Source organism: Chelonia mydas, chromosome 2, assembly GCF_015237465.2.
Source record: "Chelonia mydas isolate rCheMyd1 chromosome 2, rCheMyd1.pri.v2, whole genome shotgun sequence".
In the NCBI taxonomy this organism is placed as follows: Eukaryota; Metazoa; Chordata; order Testudines; family Cheloniidae; genus Chelonia; species Chelonia mydas.
Window position 1 is genome coordinate 183,682,512 of NC_057850.1, and position 9,040 is coordinate 183,691,551.

General features: G+C 46.6%; 1 pseudogene; it reads left to right on the forward strand.

Moving 5' to 3' along the window:
- Window positions 1-5,687: 5,687 nt before the first annotated feature.
- Window positions 5,688-7,112, forward strand: LOC102948280 (annotated as a pseudogene).
- The last annotated feature ends 1,928 nt before the right edge of the window (window positions 7,113-9,040 follow it).

The window sequence follows — 9,040 nt, forward strand, 5'->3', positions numbered from 1 at the left end:
TCTAATCCAGGAGTAAAAATATTGAACATACTTGAACAAAACAGTTGAAACAGAAACAGCGTATCCACATCTGATTAGCTAACGCATCCATTCAGAGTCAAATGACTTGTTCTTACACAAGGAGCTCTGCATTAGTACCAAGCCAAGTACAGTACCGCAGTCACAGCTGAAAACACTGCTATGCACCAATATTGACCACACCATAGTACATGAGATACCACAGCTCTCTGTTCTGAGAAGATGGAGAAGAGCAGGCAGAGGCTGTGGTATCAGGTTCTGTGGTCTGGTAAGTTAGCTTTTCTAAGTGTGAAAGCACATTTTGCAAACTGATCTAAACCACAATCTTTGCTTATTCTTTCCCCATATGTACTAAAAAGTGTTTCCATCCTTCAAATAGGACATATAGAAAGATTATTGGGGCCAGATTCAGTATTGCTTTAGGCAAAGGGACATAGGGTAGGCTTCAGGGTCCCAAGTGAATGCTCCCAATGCCCAGATGCAGAGCTGGTTCCACCAGTTCTGTGCTGCCTACACATACTGGGGCAGCCATTGCGTAGACTGGAAGCACAGCCTGTGCCTTTTGAATTCCGCTCCACTGATAAGCCCATAGATGCCACCAGTGGTGGATTAGCCACTGGGCCAGTGGGACCTGTGCCCAGAGGCCCTGGAAAAAAATCCGCTGCGAGGTGGCAGAAGCCTTGAGCCCCGGCCACCGGGTGGGCGGGGATAGCCCCAGAACTCCGACCCCCTGACTCTGTCCCCATCAGAAGCCATGGGACGGGGAAGACCCAGTGCCCCCCGACCCCATCCCTGGCAGAAGCCATGGGGCGGGCAGGGGAGGAGAAGCCCCAGCACTCTGATCCTGGTCCCCTGCAGAAGCATGGAGGATGGCGGGGGAAGCCTCAGCACCTGGACCTCCGCTGTGGCCCTGGAACTGGAGCTCTTACCCCCGCTGTGGCCTCAAGGCCATGGCACAGGGACAGGGCTTCTCCAGTCTTGGGGCTGCAGTGGGGCAAGGGGAGGAAGGAGCAAATGGGTTGGGAGCCACGGGGGGGCGCAGAATTTGGGGACCCTCGGTAGAACAGGGACATGCCCCAGGGAAGGGGCAGAAAGGGGTGGGGCCACAGGACCCTGACACTTTCAGTGCACAGAATGGGCCTGGTGTCATGACCAGGATGTGGGCAGTCTGACCATGTAGTGGTCAGTGGTCGCAGCAAGAGGCAGGCTGGGTCAGAGTTCAAGACAGGCTAGAGGGCAAACCAAGAGTCAGGTGTCAGGAGGCAGGCAGGGTGAGGTTACCATGAGATAGGGAGCAGGTATTGCAAGGGAAGCACGCAGTCCAATGCAGGGAGAACCCAGTTGAATGGACAACTTCCTGTTCCTGTGCTGAGTTCATATAGAAGCTGTGAACCAATCAGATTCCAGGACTGGAGTCCTCTGTTGGTGTTCAGCTTCTATTCTGGCAACTGTTAGTAGGTCACTGGATGGCAGGTTGGAACTTACTAGCTCCTAAGAGCCCTGTGGACTAGGGTTCATCATCCCCCTCCCCAAGTGATGCCCTCAAGGTGATGTGGGACGAGGCTTCTCAGGGTGATTGTTATGGAATGCTTTAACAAGTGCGGGGGCATGTATATTTTCCACAGGTTCCCAGGTGTGCTCCTCAGGACCATACCCCTCCCAGTCAACAAGATTCCAGAGCCTGCCACGTTTATGTTTAGAGTCCAGGATTTCATGGATCACATATTCCTTGTGACCCTGGCCCTGTACCAGTGGCAGAGGTGGCTGGGTCCTGTGAGGAGAAGGGATTTCTGTGTAGGTTTCAAAAGTGATACATGAAACACCAGGTGACCCTTCAGAGAGTGGGAGAGTTGTAGTTCAGACATGACTGGATTAACCTTCTGCAGAATTTTAAAAGGACCAAGAAATCAAAACTCCATCTTGCGAGCAGGTCTGCCTGTGTGGAGATGCTCTGTGGAGAGCCATACCTTTTGTCCCACTGAGTAGATGGGGACTTGCTGTCCATGCTGGTCCACATACCATTTATAGTCTGCTTTTGCTATTTCTAAGTGATCCTTCACTTCTTTCTGGGCCTGATGAAACTGCTGTATTAGGTCTGAGGCAGCCGGGTCGAGAGAGAATGCGGGTAATTGTGGGTGGAATTGGGGGTGGTACCCATAGTTGGCAAAAAAGGGACTTTGACCCATAGATGCAAAGTCTGTGTTGTTGTATGCAAACTCCTTGTAAGGGAGAAGTGAAGACCAATAATCCTGGTGATTATTGAGGGAACATTGCAGATACTGCTTGATGATTTGGTTGTCCCTTTCCATTTGACTGTTGGACTGGGGATGGTAAGCAGAAGAAAGATGTGTGGACCCCCAGCAGGTGCAGAACCGGGCTGTGAACTGAGACCCCCGATCAGAAGTAATGTGCTCCAGAAGTCTGTGGAGGTGGACTACATGGCTAATCCATGCTGTCTCTTCAGCAGAGAGGAGGCCTGTGCAAGGGATGAGGTGGGTGTCATGCTGTCTGGAAAAAGAACAAGGAGTACTTGTGGCACCTTAGAGACTAACAAATTTCTTTGAGCATAAGCTTTCGTGGGCTAAAGCCCACTTCATCAGATGCATGCAGTGGAAAATACAGTAGGAAAATATATATTTACACACACACACACAGAGAGAACATGAAAAAATGGGGGTTGCCATACCAACTCTAAAGAGACTAATCGATTAAGGTGGGCTATTATCAGCAGGAGAAAAAAAACTTTTGTAGTGATAAGCAGGATGGCCCATTTCAAACAGTTGACAAGAAGGTGTGAGTAACAGTCGGGGGAAACTCCTAGATCACTGTAACAGTCTTACCATGGAGTCACAGACAATCCCCTGGGGCTCTCCAGTCTATTTTGCCACCCATGCAAGCTGAACTTAGTGATAAGTGGTCACTTACAAACACACACAAAAAAAATCACAAAATATTCTGGTTGCTCCCAGTCCCAAGAGACCAGTCGCTAGCCCCAGATCAATTTGTACCTTAGATCTCACACCAAAGACAACCTCTGTAGCCAATCCTGTAAGAGACTAACTAAAAGTTTATTAACTAGAAGAAAGAAGTGAGAGGTATTTACAGGGTGACATATACACAAATGAATTTCAGTCTGATTCAAAAGGTGACAGAGATGTAGTAATCTGTCAGCATTGAATGTCTTTTTAGGGCTTAACCCAGACAGACCCTAGGGGTTGCTGCTTTTTGTTTCTTAGCTCCAGCCTTTGTAAGAGTCCAGACAGCAGAGAGATGACAAATCTTCATTGTTAGCTATTTTTATTTCCCTCTTCCAGCATTAAAACCAATGCCATGAGGCCTTCTGCACATACTTCTCTCCATGGGTGGATGGGGCAATTGTCCTGTGATGACCCATTTAATTTTAATAGTCCTCCTGAATGGGCAGGGAGAGCCTCTTTTCCCATCTGTGATCACAAGTTCAGAGCAGGGATTTTTACAATTATAAAACAAACTTATATTTTACCTCGTAGGGTGAAAAACAGATATTACAAGTAAGATTAATGCATGCAGCAACTTACAAGTATTTTAGAATATAAACTAGTGGTTCTCAACCTATTTACCATTGTGGGCCTCAGGGGAAGCATCCAATACTAGCTGTATGGCTCTGAGGATGTCACATGGACCGCAGCTGTGTGCTGATTGGGCCACAGGTTGAGAACCACTGGAACACTAAACACATCCTTACACATCTATCAACTATCTTCAACAATATTAACATATAGGTGAACTGAACTGGTTTCCAGCTATGAGTTTGTCATTGCTGAGCTCATGCCTACAGACTTGGTAAGATCTGGCACTTGGTTTACCAGCATCACAGTAGGCCATTTTGGAAAAGTGGACCACCACCAATCAAAACTGTTATAAGTTTTTTGGACTCTGGTAATTCTACAATGAGGTCTACAGCAATGGCTGCCCAAGGGCCATAGGGCTTGTGGCATGGGGTTTTGGTGTGGCACAAACATCACAGGAGGCAATGAATGACTGTATTGTTGGGTGCATCCAGGGCCACTAAAAGGAGCAGGATATTAGTTATTAGGTCTTGAAGAGCCCCAAGTGTTCTGCTAGGGGAAAATCATGCCATAGTTGTAGGACTGCAACTCTTGTGAGTCCTGTGGGAATATAGATGCATTCCCTTACATACATGATCCCTTCCCAGGAGTCATGCAGTTAGGTGTTGATAATAGCTTGTTCATCAGGCAGATTTCCTGAAGCAGAGGCAATGGGTATTAAACTTAGTATATCCTGGTGATGAGCTGCACTGAGAAAGTTACGGGATTTGAGAATGGGAGTTGGGTCCTGGCTGAGGCCTGGTGGGTTGGTACCATGGGACAGGGCATCTACCTTGCCATTTTGGGATCCAGGGTGGTATGTAATAATGAAATCCAATCGTGAGAAAAACAGGTGCCACCAAAGCTGCTGTTGGATTAAGTCCTTTGCTCTATGTACATATTCCAGATTTTTATGGTCAGTGAATACCTGGACCAGGTGAGGAGCTCCTTCCAGGCAGTGACATCATTCTGCAAAGGCGGTTTTTATTGCCAGGAGTTCCTTGTCAAGTATTTCGCAATTTAACTCTGTGGGGGTGAACTTCCTTGAGTAATGAGTGTTAGCCCATGCGATTTCATGGGACCAAGTCACTGGGAGAGGACAGCCCCGATCACTGCTCTGGAAAATCAGCTTCTACAGTAAAGGCTTGTGTGACTTTGGAGTGAGCCAATATTGTGTTGTAGTAAAGGCGAGGTTTAGCTGTTTGCCTGCATGCTGGACCTTGAGAGACCAATGGCATTGGGCATTTTTCTGGAGGAGAGCTGTGTGGGGTTCGATCTATTTTGAAAAAAATCAGGATAAACCATTGTTGAATCCCAGGAAGCGTTGCAGGTCACATACCATATAGGGAATCAGCCAGTCCTGGACGGCTTGGACCTTGCATGGGTCCATCTGGATCCCTTCTGGAGATAAGATGAAGGCCCAGAACTCCATGGAGGCCTGATCGAAGGCACATTTCTCGAGCTTGACATAAAGGTCATGATGCTATAGGCATTCTAGCTGTGCCCAAGGCAAGGAGGGCTGGTAGGATGGGAATTTGCTGGGGTGTGCCAGGTATGTGCAATTGGATTGGCAGCTGCAACTGGGGAGCCCTCTGGCAGGGCTCCGGGCATGTTCCAGTCAAGACCAAAGAACTGGGGAGGCTCTTACAACAGTGTTACTTGCTCCTGCAAAAGCTGGTTCACCAAGGTCAGATGAACGATGTGGGCCTAGAGGGCTTGGTTGTCTGCCTGAAGGTGAGCAGTCCACTCAAATATGTCTGGTGCTCCCCAGGCAAGGAAGTTAATACTGGAGGAACTGCACAGAACTCACCCTGTTAACTCTCTAGATTCTTTGCTCGTGTCATCTGCAGTATTTTTCACATCTTGATATCAGCAGTTGTTCTACTGTTTACAGCAAAAGGTATTCTAAGCTGAAACTCAACATACACAGTACATTTTAATGTCTTTCACAACCATATGATTTCACAGGATAGTGTGTATATCCTGTCTTTCACATTGATAACACACAGTATCCTGTAAAGAACCATCCATTTCTTCATCCTCAGGCGAGTGAAAGATCAGCAGTTTCTCAATGAAGAAGAGATGGAGATACTGACAACAACACAGAACTACAGTCATGATCATGCAACACCATGTACAAATGATGTCAAACAATTTGCATCCCTGTTTCTGCCACCTATTTACTCCTTGGTGCTGATATTTGGCCTGGTGGGCAATGTTCTAGTTGTGCTGATCCTGATAAAACACAAGAGGCTGAGAAGCACGACTGACATCTATCTGCTGAATCTGGCAAATTCCAATTTACTCTTTATTCTTTCCCTGCCATTTTGGGCTTACTATGCAGCACATGAGTGGGATCTTGGAAATTCTTTCAGGGGTCTATTATGCTGGTGTTAGGTGAGAAAAGCTAAACAGGAGGCAGTTATGCCAACTGAACCAAAGTCAGGCTAAGAGAGGCTGCTGGGAAAGTCTCTGAAAGTAGAATGAAGGAAAATTTGTTTAAGTTACAGAGAGTGAGAAAAAAGGGGAGGCCTGCATTCCTGCATTTTTGTACCAGCTGTGCTGGGAACAGTCCTTGAGATACAGAGGCGCTGTTTTCCACTCCCTGCTCTTGTGTTATGTCTGTTTTAACTCCTCGTCTCCTGGTTGACACTCATACCGATAAGAAAGTTAGTGAAGCACTACGATTTGCTAAAAGTTATCTACAATAAGGCGGGTAGATGTGCATGCATATAGAGAAAGAGGATTTTAACTAATATAGGGGAGCGGTGGGCTGCTTTATGAATAAATCTGTGCCGCGACGGGACTGTCTATAAAGACCTATGAGTTTTACTTAGAGGCTGGCTGGTTCTTTTTGGAGACGGGCTGCTCTCTATTGTTGTGTGCACTCTTCAATAAAGAGCTTTGAGTTCGGACCTTGCTGGTGTTGCCTGTCTCTCTCCGGTCAGACAACGAACCGTGCCCGTCTGGGGTTCGAGTGCTCGACACTGGCTTCTGCAGTGGAAACTTTTCCATAATACTTTTGACAATAGACAGATATCTGGCAATTGTCCATGCAGCGTTTACTATAAAAGCTAGGACAGTTACCTATGGCATCCTCACAAGTGTTGTCATTTGGGGTGTTGCAATATTAGCCTCTCTTCCAGGTTTAATATTTCACACTGTTCAACAGGAAAGTGTTTATTGGACCTACAGGTCTCATAATCCATCAGGCCATGAAACAAAATGGAGGCAATTCCTGATCTTAAAGATGAACCTCCTGGGACTTGTCATTCCACTGGTCATTATGATCATCTGCTATGCACAGATTATAAAGACATTACTGAGATGTAGTAAGGAGAAAAATATAAGGCAGTCAGGCTGATTTTTATCATAATGAGGTGTTATAGTGAAATGTCTATTTCAGTTAAACTGAGTTCTCCATTTCCATTTTTATTGTGCTGTGAATTCTTCTGCTATGGTTATTCTGCTTCTTTATCTTTACCTGTTCCTAAAAGGTGTTTATAAAATCATTGTTTGAAAATCTACATATATTGCATATTTCTTACTGTCTTTGAGGAAAAGGGGCTTCAGCTCTGATCTCTGGGAAAGGGCAGGGATTGCTTCTTACATGGACACCAAGGGAATGCACAAAGCCACAAAGGGAGTGGAGAGGAAGTGGAGTCATGGACCAGAACCCTCCCCCACACCAGCCCACAGAGAAATGAAACCTGCTGGGCTATGCTAAAAGATGTTGCAGCTGGTGTAGACCCTGTGCACCAAGAAGCTTGAGGAGGGATTTGGCACTTTGACCTTTGAAAACATTTTTTTTTCATATTTTCAGGAGCAAATATCAGTTTTGGTGGTTTTAAAAAATCAAGGGGGGTGCAAGTGAGTGAGGAAATATTGTCTAGCACTGGGGAACAGGCTGGATTCTCCCACAAGCCAATTTTGACTACTGTACAATCTCTTGGTGCTGCTTAGGAGGTATACAGTGACTTTAGCCAGCCAGAGAATCTGGCCCTTAAAGTTTTATATCTAGAAAGTACTAAGCATTTACAATTTAACATGGAGACGTGTCTGTTGTCCTACATCCCTCTCCATGCTCCACTCCTTGCCCCCACCATTGCCCTGCCTGCCCTCGATGCCTCCTTAGGCCTTGTCTGCAGGACACAATTTTGTCAGCAAAAGGCAGCTTTTGCCGACAAAACAGTGGAGGTGTACACACTACAAAGCTATTTTTGGCCGCTTTGCCGACAAAATAAAACCACCTTGACGAGAGGCAAAGAGCTTTTTGCAGCAAAGTTAAAGTGACAAAGCGCCAGTGTAGATGCTGCCGTTCATTATGTCGACATAACTGGCCTCCCGCAGTATCCCACAATGCCTGCTGTGCCCGCTCTGCTCACTGTTTTGAACTCGACTGCCCTGCACCTGGCTGCAGACATGCGCCCCTCCCCTTTCAAAGCTCCAGGAAGTTCTGACAGCTGAGCCTGCTCCTCAGCTTCAGCAGCAAAGAGCAAATCATTAGGGTGCAATCCTTCTCTTCTCCCCTGCACTAGGAACACAGCCGCAGGCAGACTGCTGCTGCGAGGAGCTGGGGGGACTGCTGTGCTGCTTTTGCTTTGACATTCCTCAGCACGGAGAACTCACAGAGCTGTTGAGGATGCCGCTCCCGACAGCTGCGGCTAAACCCTGAGATAACTGCTGGCAACTGCAGCTACTTACTTCTTCCCCTCCCTGCTCTCTCTCCACAAGCAGCTCCATGTTGGCTGGGCAAGAGCAGGGAGGACTGACAGGAGAACTGCGCTCAGTCTCTACTGTCCTCCAGGATGCAGGAGAGAGAAACTGTGGTTGGAAATGGAACAAGCAAACAGGAAATCTAACAGAAAATCCATGTGGCAATTTGCATTTTTTTGTTTTCAAGATAGCCAAAAAGACAGATAAGAGTTTTAGGCCCCACCCAGACCCTGCAGTATCTAGTGCACAGCCCTCCTCACTAGGCCCCTTCCTGGACGCCTGTCATTTGACATTCGCGGTCTCAGATGATAAACTGCATTAGTGATAACTAGAGAGATCTATCCTGACAGATCGATGATCATATTGATAGATCTATAGAACTATGATCTACATTGATAGATCTCTGATCACATATTGTATCATACATATCACAAACTGGTGTGACTACTGGGAAAAACACAGGTCTGTATGTTTATTTCACTGTGATCTTGGATTACAAAGCTTAATCATTAAAACAACAAAAACAACAGTTCTAAAAGGGATATAAACTCTTAGCTGCAGGACATAAGCCATGCTGTAATTATTGGGGTTTAGGAAGAAATTTTACCCATGGGCAGGTTTCTCCTCAATTGCCCACTACAAGGCTTTCTTGCAGCTTCCTCTGAAGCAGCCAGTGCTGGCCACTGCTGGAGACAGGATACTTGACAGACCATGGGTCT